This window comes from Pleurodeles waltl, chromosome 1_2 (genome assembly GCF_031143425.1).
Source record: "Pleurodeles waltl isolate 20211129_DDA chromosome 1_2, aPleWal1.hap1.20221129, whole genome shotgun sequence".
Classification (NCBI taxonomy): domain Eukaryota; kingdom Metazoa; phylum Chordata; class Amphibia; order Caudata; family Salamandridae; genus Pleurodeles; species Pleurodeles waltl.
This window is the reverse complement of record NC_090437.1, coordinates 463,676,754-463,693,224: the sequence shown is the minus strand read 5'-3', so window position 1 is coordinate 463,693,224 and position 16,471 is coordinate 463,676,754.

The window sequence follows — 16,471 nt, the reverse complement described above, 5'->3', positions numbered from 1 at the left end:
AAACGCAAGTGGTGCGGTATGTGTCTGATATTATAGATGTGTGCCTTCAGCTGGACCCCCTTCTCTGTCTCCTGGGAATAATTAAGAGAACCGCACGAACTAAACACTACCTAAGATTTGTGGATCTTGCACTCGTATTGTTTAGGCGACTTATTGCCATGTCCTGGAAAGCAGCGCAACCCCCGGGTGTAGAGGGCTGGCAACAAGAGGTATCCTGCTGGGCTGTAGCAGAGGCCATGGCATTGGAACAGGACCAACGGTTCAGGGGTGGCATTGGACAAGTGACAATTTGGGACACCTACATCATAAAAAGTGATAAAATAATACCCAGAGAGGGAGGAGACACCAGCCCTGCAGGTTCACCCATGTTAACAGAGTAACACAAAGAGGTATAACACACAGCCCAGCGCTAACGCCCCACACTACAGAACTGTGGCCTGGATACTGTTATTTATTATGTTACCCAGTGACCGGATGTGCCATTGGTCTCCAAGATCCTTGATGGGTTGGACAGTCAATATGCCCAATAGGAGTGTTTGACAACCCCTGGAGGGCGGGACTCAGGAGCTACTGATATTTCGGGGCCTGCCAGCCACCCTCTCTTCCTCCCCCTCCTGCTCCGGTGCCCCCCCGGACCCTGTTCCCAGGTGGGGGGGTTACCGGGGTTCCCCCTTCATCCTGGACCGCACTTACCTGGCCCATACTACAGTTTGAAAGTTTCACCAAGTTCTGTTCCCTCCCCTATATTGGCCATGTGAGAACCCTTTGACAACGTAAGCAACAGGTTACGTCCCAAATTTGTAAATGATGGTATGGATCTGTGACACATACTTATGACATACATTGTTAGATGGTTCATGAAAGATTTTTGTGTGATGCGTCATGTATTTTAGTATTATTGTTTGGGACCAGGGCTTACCTACGTGCTGCTGTGCTTAACAGTAATATGATAAGATGCTGTTGTTAACACTCTGTAACCGCAATTGAAAATAAGTTGTAATATATCTAAAGATGTTGTCGATGGCTCTCCATTTGACATTGTTGGAAAATGCATAAAAATATAAAGAAAAAAGAAAAAATCATTGTGCATGGCCCCTGAACAATCCTAATGAACGTGATGCATAAATGGTAGTTGGCACTTGGAATTAAAAATGATTTAAGTTAAACAGTACGCCAGCACATAACAGGAAAGAGATGCAGGCCAGAAGGAACTGAAGTGACCTGTAAGGCCCAGTCCGCGCTTTGCAATAAACCTCATGGATGGAGAGTGCAGTTGGTACTGGAGTGAAGGTACTACTGGAAGAGAAGGCAAACCGAGGGTGTGCTGCATGCAGCTAAAATGAGGTAAGTAAATGTCAAAAGTTTTAACATTTAATTGTAACTTTAAAATGTTAAAGTCAGTGATTTAGTTGCAGTTTACATGGCATGTGCTAATCTTGCATAGCTACATTCCCTAAAAGGGTCAGCTATTTTAAGGATGTTGTTTCTGTTTTTTTGACATATAGCACAATACACTTGTACAGTGCATACTTTGAGATGAGTTGCACCACATGTTTACAATAGGCCACGAATGAGAGCTCAGAAGCTGAGGCTGGAGGCACTGCAATTTTTTCACAGTGTCGGTCAGTGACTGAAAAAGGTGTTCAGAACTTATGATGGCCATCCAATTTTTGGCCTCTCAGCAGAGCGCACAGAGCAGTGGTCACGTATTCCTGTTGTAATTGTAATTCCATGCAAATAAGTGTGATGGGGCACACTTTTTTCAAAATAATGACAAGGCAAAAGAAAAAGAAAATGCACTGCTCACTACTTAAAAGTAATCCCTAACTTTTACCCCACCACTTTCAAATGTCACCGGCTATCACTGCTCCTCGAAAGCAGACTATAAATACAGTGTTCACACTCAGTCCCCTGCTTGACAATGGCAATCTACCTTGAGAGAGAGAGCTGAGTCTCTGGTCAGCACTGTCCTTGGGTTCTGAGCCCCACCGCCTGCAACAAGACATATTTTCCGTGAAGGTGGGGACAGGCAACCCCTATTAGAACTCTATCCTCTCAAGACAGCTTCTAAAAACATTAAACTCTGGAACCTGGTTGATCAGCCAACAATTCTTCCTGAACACTGTCCCTTCAAGCCAGATTTCAACAACCGTGATCCTGATCAACAAGCCAGCAGCCACTCTTGGAACTCCATCCCTTTGTGACAGATTCCAACAACCTTCAACCTGGACGATCAGCCAGGAGCTCTTCTTGGAACTCCATCCCGTCCAGACAGCCTCCAGCAAACTTGAACCATGAAATATGGCCAATCAGTTGGCACCGCCATCCCCTGTTGCCTTGACTACGATAATCTTATCGCCTTGTGATGTTCCTGCTATTCCAACCCTTTACATGGATATCAGATTAGAGCACTAGCCAGGTAATTATAGTTTTGGTATCCCATTTTTCTTGAAGGGCACTCCAGTCATTTTAATTTGAAAAGAAAGTCTTGGGTACAGGAAAAAGACCAGTTGTGTGAAGTACCACAAAGTTAAGGACAAATAAAGATTTCAGAATATTCTGAGCAGAGGCTAAAAGAAACACACTCAGGATTCAATGCAGGTTCTGTGTTTAAAGGCCCTTCACATAGACTTGGCTTCCTTATAGAAAGGCTTGCTTGGTATGTTTCATTAACTGCTTCTGTGTCAGGGACGTCATGGTTACGTCCACCGGCACAGTGCTCATGTGCTGAGGACGTAACCATTACGTCCTTGGCACTGAGCTCAGAGGGAGCGCTAGCGCTCCCTCTGTGGGCTTCCCTCCCACCCCCCCCAAGGCAGGGATGGAAGGGGAAGCCCTTCCCCTTCCACCCCGACCCCCCTGACCACCCCAGTGACGTCTGATGAAGTCAGCATGCATTTGCGTGCTGACCTCATCAGAGGCCACTTCCCCATCACGCTGGAAGCTCAGCTTTCAGCACGATCGGAAGAGAAATGCATAGCATTTCTCTTCTGATCATGTGATGGCGGCCAGGAGAGGCTTCAACGGGAAGGAAAGGAATTTCCTTCCCTTTGAAGTCTCTCAGAGCATTTCAAAAGCCGGATCGTAAAGCGATCCGGCTTTTGAAAAGCCCACTAGACACCAGGGATTTCTTTTTTGAAAAGAAACTGGCATGAGGGGAGAGACCCCTTGTGCATGGGTCGCTCCCCAGGGGGGCAATATTTTGCAAGGCCTTTTCTGCCCCCCATGGGGGCAGATCAGCCTAGTGTTGTTAGGCCTATCTGCCCCCAGGGGGGCAGCATCTACTAGGCGCCAGGGATCATTTGTTTTAGTTTGTTTTTTTTGTGTGCTTTTTGTTTCTTTTAGTTGGGGAGCGACCCCTTAGGCAAGGATCGCTCCCTAGGGGGCAAATTATATTTAGGTCATTTCTGCCCCCTTTGGGGGCAGATCGGCCTATTTTTATGAGGCCAGTCTGGTCCCAAGGGGGGCAGAAACCACCAGACACTGGGGAGTTTTTTTTTATTGCAAATTCACAGAAGGGGAGCGACCCCTTAGGCAAGGGTCGCTCCCCGGGGGGGGGCGACAAATTTATTTTAGGCCATTCGGCCTATTGTTATTAGGCCGATCTGCTCCCGGGGGGGCAGAAACCTCTTGGCGCCAGGAATAAAGTTTGTTTTGTTTTGTTTTGTTTTTTAGAGGTGGGGAGCGACTCCTTAGGCAAGAGTCGCTCCTCTTGTGGGCAAATTGTATGTAGACCATTTCTGCCCCCCCTGGGGGCAGATCAGCCTATTGTTATTAGGCCGATCTGCCCCCAGGGGGGCAGGAATCTCTAGGCGCCGGGGATAAAAAAAATTGGTTTTTTTTGTTTTTTAGAGGTGGGGAGCAACCCCCTTAGGCAAGGGTCGCTCCCCGGGAGGGGGGGGGGGCACATTTATTTTAGGCCATTTCTGCCACCCCGGGGGCAGATCGGCCTATTGTTATTCGGCCAATATGCCTCGAGGGGGCAGAAACCTCTAGGTGCCAGGGATGAAAATGTTTAGTTTTTTTTTTCTGTTTTGTTTTTTAGAGGTGGGGAGTGACCCCTTAGGCAAGGATCGCTCCCCTGGAGGGAAAATTGTATTTAGATGATTTCTGGCCCCCTTGGTGGCAGATCGGCCGATTTTTGTTAAGCCATCTGCCCCCAAGTGGGGCAGAAACCACTAGGCACCAGGGAACATTTTTTTAGGGGTTTTTTTGTTTGTTTTTTAGAGGTGGGGGTGACCCCTTAGGCAAGGGTCGCTCCCCGGGGGGGCAAATTTATTTTAGGCCATTTTTGCCCCCCCCCGGGGCAGATCAGCCTATTGTTATTCGGCCAATCTGCCCTCAGGGGGGCAGAAACCTCTATGCGCCAGGGAAAATCTTTTTTAGGGTTTTTTTTGTTTGTTTTTTTAGAGGTGGGGAGCGACCCCTTAGTCAAGGGTCGCTCACCTGGGGGGCAAATTGTATTTAGACCATGGGCAGATCGGCAGATTTTTGTTAGGCCAATCTGCCCCCAAAGGGGGCAGAAACCACTTAGGCACCAGTGATTGGTGTGTGTGTATGCGTGTGTTTTCTTTAGGGGGGCAGCCCCTTGGGTAAGGGTCGCTCCCCATGAAGGCACATTATTTTTGGCCACATCTGCCCCCCTTGGGGGCAGATGGGCCTATTATTGGAAGTCCCATCTGCCCCCAAAGGGGGGCAGAAAGCCCACCAGAGACCATGGAAGGTTGTTTTCAAAAATAAAGGGTAGGGGTATGGCCATACCCCCACCCCAAATATACGGGGCCAAAGTTGTTCTGCCCACCAGTGGGCAGATGGGGCAATTACCCCTGATCCACACCCGGGGGGCAGACAGTCTACTAGATGCCAGGGAATTTTTTTTAAAAAGAAAAACATATTGGGTTGGTGGCTACCAACCAGTATGGGCCTGGTTATGCCCCCACCCCAACTGAAGGGGGTAACAGTCTTTCAGCTCTCTCCCGCACTCTAAAACATTGACAGCAAGCAAGAAGGTGTTTGATTATTTTGGGTTTTGGTTTTACATTTGGGCCATGAGAGCTTGGCTTACTCTCAAAATTGTCCCACTTGGAATGGCGAGGGCTACACTTTATGGACTTTGGGACGCTGCCATGTAGAAAAATCCACAAGACCTAGACACATCTGAAAACTAAACATCTGGGTGATTCCAGGATGGTGTGTTTCACATGCACCCGCACCATTTTTGAACCCACAATGCCCTGCAAACCTCCAACTTTTCTGGAAATCACACATTTTCCCCACATTTTTGTGATGTAACCTTCCGGAATCTGCATGAATCCACAAAAGTTCCTACCACCCAGCATTGTCTCATCTATACCGATAAAAATTCTACTGCACTTGTCAGCCTAAAAATGTTTTTTTGCAAACTGCCCTTTTGGACCCCTTTTGGTTCCCCCTCAATATTGACATGTTTTTCGCTCTTCCCTTTCACAAGCACTTGGCCCACCCACACAAATGAGGTATCATTTTTACCAGGAGACTTAGGGGAACATTAGGTGGTATGACATTCATCCCAGTGCGGTGATCCCACACAGAAATGTGAGAAAAATTTGATTTTCTTTAGCTAAATTTGAGGTTTGCTGAGGATTCTGGGTAAGAAAACATTAGGGGATCCACGCAAGTCACACCTCACTGACTCCCTCGGGTGTCTAGTTTTCAGAAATGTCTGGGTTTGGTAGGTTTCCTTAGAAGTCTGCTGAGCCCAGGGCCAAAAACCCAGGTGCCCCCCGCAAAAACAGGTAGCTTTGTATTTGATAATTTTGATGTGTCCAGATAGTGTTTTCCAATCGCGGGCAGTAGGCCCATCCACAAAAGTGAGGTATTTCCTTTTGCGGGAAGAAGGCCCACCCACAAAAGTGAGGTACCATTTTTATTGAGAGACTTGGGGGAATGCTGGGTGGAAGGAAATTTGTGGCTCCTCTCAGATTCCAGAACTTTCTGTCACCAAAATGAGAGGAAAAAGTGTTTTTTTGGCCAAATTTTGAGGTTTGCAAAGAATTCTGGGTAACAGAACCTGGTCAGAGCCCCACAAGTCACCCCATCTTGGATTTCCCTGGGTGTCTAGTTTTCAAAAATGCACTGGTTTGCTAGGTTTCCCCAGGTGTCGGCTGAGCTAGAGGCCAAAATCCACAGCTAGACACTTTGCAAAAAACAGCTTTGTTTTCTTTGTGAAAATGTCATGTGTCCACGTTGTGTTTTGGGGCTTTTCCTGTCGCGGGCGCTAGGCCTACCCCCACAAGTGAGGTACCATTTTTATCGGGAGACTTGGGGGAACACTGGGTGGAATGAAAAGTTGTGGCTCCTCTCAGATTCCAGAACTTTCTGTCACCGAAATGAAAGGAAAAAGTGTTTTTTGGGCCAACTTTTGAGGTTTGCAAAGGATTCTGGGTAACAGAAATTGGTCAGAGCCCCACAAGTCACCCCATCTTGGATTCCCCTAGGTGTCTAGTTTTCAAAAATGCGCTGGTTTGCTAGGTTTCCCTAGGTGCCGGCTGAGCTAGAGGCCAAAATCCACAGGTAGGCTGCTTGTAAAAAAACACCTCTGTTTTCTGTGGAAAAATGTGATGTGTCCACGTTGTGTTTTGGGGCATTTCCTTTTGCGGGCGCTATGCCTACCCACACAAGTGAGGTACCATTTTGATCAGGAGACTTTGGGGAATGCTGGGTGGAAGGAAATGTGTGGCTCCTCTCAGATTCCAGAACTTTCTGTCACCGAAATGAGAGGAAAAAGTGTTTTTTTGGCCACATTTTGAGGTTTGCAAAGGATTCTGGGTAACATAACCTGGTCAGAGCCCCACAAGTCACCCCATCTTGGGTTCCCCTAGGTGTCTAGTTTTCAAAACTGCGCTGATTTGCTAGGTTTCCCTAGGCGCCGGTTGAGCTAGAGGCCAAAATCCACAGCTAGGCACTTTGCAAAAAACAGCTCTGTCTTCTTTGTGAAAATGAGATGTGTCCACGTTGTGTCGCGGGCGCTAGGCCTATCCAAGCAAGTGAGGTACCATTTTTATCGGGAGACATGGGGGAACACAGTATAGCAAAACACGTGTTACTGCCCCTTGTTTTTCTCTACATTTTCTCCTTCCAAATGTAAGACAGTGTGTAAAAAAAGACCTCTATTTGAGAAATGCCCTGTAATTCACATGCTAGTATGGGCACCCCAAAATTCAGAGATGTGCAAATAACCACTGCTTCTCAACACCTTATCTTGTGGCTATTTTGGAAATACAAAGGTTTTCTTGATACCTATTTTTCACTTTTTATATTTCAGCAAATGAATTGCTGTATACCCGGCATAGAATAAAAACCAAATGCAGTGGGGCAGCTTATTTATTGGCTCTGGGTACCTAGGGTTCTTGATGAACCTACAATCCCTATATATCCACGCAACCAGAAGAGTCCAGCTGACGTAACGGTATATTGCTTTAAAAACTTTACAGAGTAAAACGTGGGGAAAAAGGCTGTTTATTTTTACCTCAATTTCAATATTTTTTTATTTCAGCTGTTATTTTCTGTAGGAAGCACTTGTAGGATCTACACAAATGACCCCTTGCTGAATTCAGAAGTTTACTTTTCAGAAATATTTAGCTTTCTGGGATCCAGCATTGGTTGCTCATCCATTTTGGTCACTAACTGGAAGGACGCTGAAAGCACACAAAATTGTAAAAATGGGGTATGTCCCAGTAAAATGTCAAAATTGGGTTTATTTTTTGTTTTTTTTCTAATTCAAGTCTTCCTGTTCCTGAAAGCTGGGAAGATGGTGATTTTAGCACTGTAAACCCTTTGTTGATGCAATTTTCAGGAGAAAAACCACGAGCCTCCATCCGCAGCCCTTTTTCCCATGTTTTTGAAAAAAATGAAATTTTCACTGTATTTTGGCTAATTTCATGGTCTCCTTCAGGGGAACCCACAAAGTCTGGGTACCTCTAGAATCACTAGGATGTTGGAAAAAAGGATGCAAATTTGGCATGGGTAGCTTATGTGAACAAAAAGTTATGAGGGCCTAAGCGAGGACTGCCCCAAATAGCCAAAAAAAGGCTCGGCACAGGAAGGGAAAAGGCATGGCAGCGAAGGGGTTAAGGACTCACACCTTAGGCTCATTGTAAAGCATTCATGTATGGTTATCTGAAAATATTAGGCTCTTATTGCGCATTCTTATCCTGACTGGAGGAGCGTGCCTTGCGAATAGAACCTGAGGGGTCCTTCTCAGAAGGATTAATACTAACCTGTCATTCAGTTCATGGGAGCCTCAAGGTACATCAGAACCATTACTCTCTCTCTCTCTCTCTCCAACCTCCCTTTTTCCCAGGATTAGTCACCAGTACCATTAATCTCTTCTGATATTGAGGATTGACCTTAAAGGGAAGTGACAGAAGATCTTTGCTTCTGCAGAAGTCCCCGGAATTCAGGTGAGTGGCCCTGACAGTCTGCATCTTCTGAACAACTCAAACTATAACCCTGTAATGCTCTTGTCATTGAGGTATATTTACAAACACCACTTTTGTGGTACCAAACACAATTCAAGTAATTTTATACCATAGGTCCCTACCTAATGAGTTTGAAAGATATGTTGGTCTGAGTATGAAACAAAATGCTTATCACTAATATTCCCTATACAAATGGACACAGGATCAGTAATATTGTGGGCACTATCTGATTGAAAATACCAACTGTGTCTATGGAAATGCCAGAGTGGCACAGAATGGAATGTTGAGGTTTTGAGAGCTGAGTGTCTTGTGCCCATGTGACTAAGCAAGTCATACAATTACCATAAATGATAAAAATGACATATGGGTCCTTTTGATGTACTGGTATTAGAGTATGCATAACACATTTGGGCTGTCCTAAAATTCAGGCTAAGGATTCAGAGCAATGTGATGATACCCTGGTGAATAAGATGCAGCATTGGGCAATCTTGTTTCCAGTGACCCAGCTGACAACAAGCAAAGCCGGGACCTTCTACCCCCAATTCCTTTTCTCAGCCCCATCTCTTTCCTCTTCCAAATCTTCCACCTCCATGCCCTCCTTTGCTCTTGCCACTTTGTGACGCTTCTTGTCCGAACCCATAAACATTCATTTCGGTTCAGCATTCTTTTTCTTTTTCTCCTGTTAGGCTACAAATTGATTTGCAACTCACCAATTCTATGAGCTTCTGAGTTGAGTTTGACATGCAATATATAAGGTGGTTAGTTGGCTCTTAAGATTCAGTCTCAATCCCTGCACAAAATCAACAGTAGTAGTATCCTGAGCCATCTCCGTCAGATGGGCTACACACAAATACCTTTCATGCACATCCTTAAGTCTGTTGAAATAATGATCTAGTGCCTCCCCATTATTTTGCTTGCATTTAGAGATCTTAGTCCAATAATTTTTAACAGGGTATATCTCTGCAATCAAACTTAACAACACATCTTTCACAACATTCAGCTACCCATCATTTCCAGTGGCCCACTTTCAGTTATGGCATTTTTTACATCAGATTGACTCTAATCTCACTCAGCACCACCAACAGTAATAACTGATTCACTTCTGCCCATTTGGGTCTATATACCTAAAACACACTTTAGTTCTTCCCAGAACTGGGTAGGATTTTCCTGGATGTTTGGGAACTGTGCCTTAATGCTCAGCAAATTTAGGTAATCCAAGGGATATTGGTCACAGCTCTGCTCCCTGACACAGGATTCTACCTCTAAGAGAGAATGGTGGAGAAGGATTGACTCTTACTATTGGTGTTGTTTAGATGGGGAGAATGGGGATGCCTTTGAGACAGCCATCCTGCTACCTGCTGCAAGCTTTCCAGAGTGATCATAGGACCTACATCCTAGGGGCAGAATGTGCATGTGCTCTAGATCTACCCACAGTAGAGGACTCAGCCTGAGACCTGGTTGCTGTACTGCCAGCCAGGCACATTGCAGTGCTCATTTGCACATTACCTACTTGTGCTCCAGCTAAAAGTGGTCTTTCAGGCTCTGCTCCATTTCCAGGTGCATCACCAGATTCACCCCAAGCCCCATCTGCCAGCATGGGGAACATGTGCAACAAATCCTCTGCTCTCGTATCCTCATATTCTTTCTCTTGTGCTTCACTCATCTGGAAGAATAGATAGGGGGAATGTGCAGCAGTTGTAGCACAAGCCCTACCTCTGTCCCTAAGGTAGGTAATTTGGTATCCTAATTTTTCCTGAGTGTCCTTCATATGCCAGACTTAATATTTTTGTTCGTGTTTGTTTTCTTCTTCATGCCATTGTACAAACAGTGATTATTGTTTGGCATCTACTACATTTTTTAGGGTCTTTACATTTCTTCTGCAAGTTAGTCAATCCTTCTATATTAAATGTTCCATGTTCTAGAAAGGACTTCTTCACTTCCTCATTAGTGAGTCCACCCACTCTTATAAATAATTGCACACATGTTTACCATATTGTTGGAACATAGTCCCTTTTGGCAGTGACTTGCTATATTTATTGTTGTTCAGGGTGCCCAGATAAAGACACCCAGTGTAGGAATCAGGGGAGGATGGAGGGAGGCAATGTACCCTGCATTGTGGCCACAGTTATAGGTGAGAGGGAAGCAAGAAGCAAAACAACCGCTTGTGTGTGTGCATCATAATTACCCCAAGACATTGTGACTGCATTCCAGTGAGAACTACAAAGCAATTTTGGTTGGGGCTGGCTATAAATCCATGCTTGTACCATGAATTACCCCTTCTTATTTGCACTCATCTGAAGGAAGCAGTGCCTTCGGATCTCAGGGCAGCCTTTTGGGCTTTTCTGGTGTCCTGACTACTACAGCAGTTTCTGCAGCATCCAGGCTTTTTCTTGACCGTAAACTTGACAATGACCTGCAAGACAAAAAAGACAACAAAATCAATAAACACAAACCACTACACAACAAAGTACTAATAAAAGTGCACACAAAATGAATAATGGGAAGTATATTTACCATTATTAAGGCTTGAATCCTGGAGGGATCATCTATGTGGACAAGGTGAAACTGAGAAGAGAAAAAGACAATAGTTAAAACTGAATCTTTTGAGAAATGAAAAGACCTGCAATGCAAGAATAAGTTTCAAACAATATAAAGAATTAGGCATGTTTTTCTTTGAAAACAAATTCTGCATTTTATAGGACAAACTCTCAAGAAACGGTTTCAAAATTCATGGTTAAAACAACTCTTAGAAAAGTTGTTGCAAATTTCTGAATAAGAACACAGGTATGCCACGTGAGTGAAAGTCAGGATGAACATATAAGAGGGGACATTTATTTAATAATTTTGTTTGCATTTTCTAGGGGTGTGAGTGCAACACAATTCATCTGCCCTTGAGTACGAGCAACTATCGTTGGGAAAGAGGATATGTCAAGGTAAGGTGAGTGTGTTGCACTCAAGAGTTTTTGAGAGTGGAGTACCTTATGCACCACCAATTCACATACATTAGACAAGAACATTGAGAGGACTTGGAACCCTCTGATATCATATCTATTGGAAGGCCTCTCAAACCTAGCTTGCCCCCCACCAGTCTCCCCTCCTACCAAGACCTAGTCCTCTAAACCTATTTGTTTACTGAATCTGAAGTGAGAACAAAGAGACCTGGATTTGACTCACTGAAAGAATGACTATTCAATAGAGATTTCATAAGAAACATGTGTTTGTGAAATATTAGGACACTTTGTGAACAAATTCTGTAAGCATACGTGTTATCTATGCAGGAGAGGATGTGGTAGAGAAGTGAGGTAAGAGGGAGGAAAGGGGAGTAAATATGTGAAATGAGCAGGTATTATACTGGGGAACTGTAGTACAATCAAAGAAAATATATTGGTGCATATGTTTGTATTAACTCACAGACTTAAAAATTATATGGTTAAAAAAAAAAGCCCAGGCTCTCACCCACCGAGCCACCTTGCTAGTGTCGCTTCTTGTTGGAGTTAGTGTGCCTCTTGCAGGAGTCTGTTAATGTCTCAGTCGAGATTGTCTTCTAACAGGGGCTAGGTAGCCACATAGGAGAGGCAGCTCTGTATGAAGGTCCTGTCCCATTGCGTGGAAGTGTCTTCTCAACATGGTTTCAGTCATGGGTGAACATTGCATTACCATCTACTTGACTGAAATACTCATGATGTCTTCTCCAGATGTTTTCATGTGCAGCAATGTTTTGGTGACACACATCAGCTTTCATTTCTGTGAGCAAATTCAAAACCTACAAGAAAGAAGAAAATAAAGAACACGAAAACACCATGGCCCTCATTATGACTTTGGCGGTCTTTTCAGAAGATTGCTGTGGTGACGGCTGCCAACAGACCACCATGGAGGCAGCAATCCGCCCACCAGATTATGACTCACAAACACAAAACCACCAGAAAGCAGCCAAAACAACAATCCTGCCACACCTAACGAAGGCGAAAAACAGTCGTTCCAACCACCCTCCCCACCACACCTGCAAAACACCGCCCTCCAAATAATGACCCACGAATCACCACAATGGTCACTCAGCGGCGGTTACCCATTGGCGATGTGGACCACCACAGTCGATTTGGCCACTCCACACCAACAGAAGCCAACATTGGCTAGGTTGAAAAACCCACACCAGACCCATGTACACACACCCTACACACCCACCAACAGCACTATAAAACACCCCCATAGAACCCACAAGTCTGCAAACAGGAACACCTAGCTACATGTTGCTAGCCCAAACATTCACAGAACTGTACACACAAACCACAAACACCGACACACCCGTCATGCATCACACACCAAACCTCAACATCTAACACAAAACAACACTGGCACAATCACTACTCCACAGCATCCCACATACAAACACACCCTGCATCCCAACAAAACATTCCACCCTCTGCACAACACACACACTACACCCATTATACAATAGACATGACCCCACAAAGAACCCCCGTTTCACTGATCAGGAGTTGCGGGTCCTGGTTGACAAAATCGTAAGGGTTGAGCCACAGCTGTTTGGTACACAGGCCCAGCAGATATCCATTGCCAGGATGATGGAGCCATGGCAGAGGATCGTGGAACATATCCACGCACAAGGGATGACATAAGAAAGAGGTGGAACGACCTATGGGGTAAGGTGCATGCAATGGCATCCAGGCACCACATTGCCATCATGAGGACTGGCGGTGGACCACCACCTCCTCCCCCACAGATGACAACACAGGAGTAAAAAGTCTTGGCTATCCTGCATCCAGAGGGCCTCACTGGAATCACTGGAGAGCTGGACACTGGTAAGTCACCATTACTACCCCACCACCAACAATACCTGCATGGCATGTCACCCCATCACCCTGACTCCCTTCACCCCACTCCAACCCAAGCAGAGACCCACCCCCATAACAACCCTCAACTGTGTATCCCTGCATGCCCTACCCGCTGCAAGCACACCCCTCCAAGCTCAGCATGCACACACAACAGTAATGAATGGGCAGCATTTAGCACTACCAATCCACAATCCATCACCATACACAAACTAAAGGTGGAAGAACAGCATCCATCCCATAGGGAAAGCCAGAAATGCTGACTATATACCTGACAATGACTGTAACAAATCTCATACCTTTCCCCAGGCGCCCCAGCCAATGTCAGCGGCAAACATGTGCCACGTCAACCAAGTCTTCCACCACAAGAAGGCTCCAGTGATGACAGCAACTTTGGATCTGGATGGTCTCCCTAACCCATCTGCGACCACTGGTCAGTCGAACACTTCAGGCACCACCCAGTCCACCAGAGGGCACACCACATCGGACTGCAATACCACAGCAGCCATCCAACATCCCCAAACCTCTGTCCCCAAGACACATCAATCAACAGTGTGCCCACCTGTACAGGGACCCGAATCGACACCACACAGGCAAAACAATGAAGGTCCTGGTGTCAATTGGAGTGGGCACACAGTTCAGGGGACACAGGTACAGGGGGCCAGGGCCAGTGGGAGGATAGCTGTGCACCAAGGGGTGGGCCAAACCAGGGAACCAACTGCCCAGGAGGCACTCTCACATCTCCTGGGAGTGTACCAGAAACCCCAAGACAGGATGGGCCAGGTACTTACCATCTTGCAGGAGAACCAGAGGCTGCAGAGGGAACACTACCAGGAGGTCATGCAGCATTTGCAGGTCTTAAATGCCAACATGGCCTCCATTGCAGGGGTGCTGAATGACATGGATACCATCATGCATTAGTATACAACACACCACTGGTCCCCTTCCACTAGCCAGTATACTGACTGACACTCCACATCTGCTGAAGCTAGTGGACAGGAGGACTCATAGGCCACTAGCACCCCTCCCTCTGCAACAGAAGAACCACCCCGCAAATGTTCCCTGCGACCCAGACAGTGACCAGAGACTGTAGCCAAGACCCAAACCACTGCCAGGAAGTGAGCCCCTCCTAAATGTCTCCCTTGTGCCACTGAGACACCTTGTTTACTTTGGACTGCCATTACTCCTTTTCCTATGGCCCGTGGATACTGGACCTGTGCTACAAACCAACTGGGCTACTACACTGAAGGTTTTGTCGACCATCAACCCACTCTATTGCACTATCCCTTTCTTTTTCTCAATTCAATAAAAACATTGAAACACAACTGAAGGTTTTGCGCTTTTGTTACAACAATATGCAATGTCTTGACCTTTATTATGAAGTGCAAATGTAACGGAAAGTGTGAATCCATCCAATGGACAGTCAGTTTGGGTTACACCTAACCAGTGTGAGAGCATGCCACAAGTCACCATCCACCAAACTGTGTGAAAGCAGTCAATAGGCATTACGAGTTCACAGTAGTGACCACACCAACATCTGGAAAAAGGGAAACTATTAGTGACATTCAAATGAGAAGTAAAGAAAGTAAAGCAACCTGAGCCCCCGTAACATAACAGCCTACATTCAGCTGGTCACTTCTACTCAGATATTTGCACAGCAATTGACTTCAAACACCATAAGGGAGGAGAAACAACTCATTTCAGGCCCTCACACAAGATACCACAGTATTAACTATGCCATGTTGTCAGAATGCCAATCCCTCCTCTGGACCACCTAGTCTGAGCCACACTGTCAGGGCAAATAAAGTCACAGAGCGGTTATGCAAGCACATTGTAACTCACATAACATTCTCAGCAACAAATGCTATGTACTGTATGAAATGAGGACACAGTTTGCAGTAGGCATATATTTGAAAATGCTAAACTATCGATACATAGCGTGGGCTGAATAAGCTTGATCACTATCACCATAACACTGACATGACTGACACAGATGGAACAGTGTCAGGTCACATAATGAACACATTTGTGCTTTTTAGTGCTTGGCACAACACAGCAGCCACACAGCAATTAATTGTAATGGAGGTATGAACAGAAGTACGGTCTTACCTGAGTGTCATTGGAAGTACTGCTGTATCAGATGTGTCCTGTTGTCCACATCCTCCTCCTCCTCCCCATCCTCATCACTGTCTTCAGTGTCCTCTGCTGCCACAGGTGCATTGTCTCCCCATCCTCCTGCAGGAATGGCACATGGCATCTGAGGGCCAAATTGTGCAGCATGCAGCAGGCCACCACTATCTGGCAGACCATTCCAGGGGAGTAGAGCTGGTATCCACCACAAATATGGTCAGTCCCAGATCCTGCCACCTGTACAGCCTTGCCCACAGTCACCAGTACAAGAGACACGCAGACTAGCACACCATTCACCACATGCTCACTCACCACCATCACAACCACATGCAGTACACCCACCTCGCTTGCAGACACCACCACAACATACATGCACACAACCTGTTTGTCCTCTCCCACCCTGTCTCCCCCTTCCAAAACACATAAACGCTCCCACTCAGACACTTAGCAGCCATCCACCTCACACATGCACACTGTACATGCACCTGCAACCCAGTCCAGCACACCTACTCCTCCTACAACCACTCTGCTACCTCCACTCCCAAATCTCCTCCTACACTCTGCCCCACTGTACCTAAATAACTTTTCCTTGCCCACCATGACCTCTTCCCTCCTCCTGACCCACCCTGTGTTGTCCGGAAAAGGAATGTCCCGCTCCCCCAGCCCAGTACCTCTAGCTCCCAGTCCTCTCATGGCCCCTCTGCTGTTACAAATGTCCCTCCCCTTGCAAAAAAAAACTCCCACTACCGGGCACAGGACAGCCACTCTGACCCCCTGCTCCAAGCAAACTCCTCCGCCCCCTAAACAGAGGAGCAAAGGCCTGCCCCCTCCCAAACCCAAATGCGAGGAACCTCCTTCTAAGAAAAGCCCCCCATCCTTCCACTCCCCCTTCCCCCTGAGGTACCTGCATTACAAACGATGTCCCTGCCCAGTGGAGTCACTTGGGCTGTCAGGATTCAAGTTGGGCCTCTCATGTTGCCATGTGTAGTGGCATGGACACTTTTGGAATGGCCAATGGCCCTTTGTGTATATAGT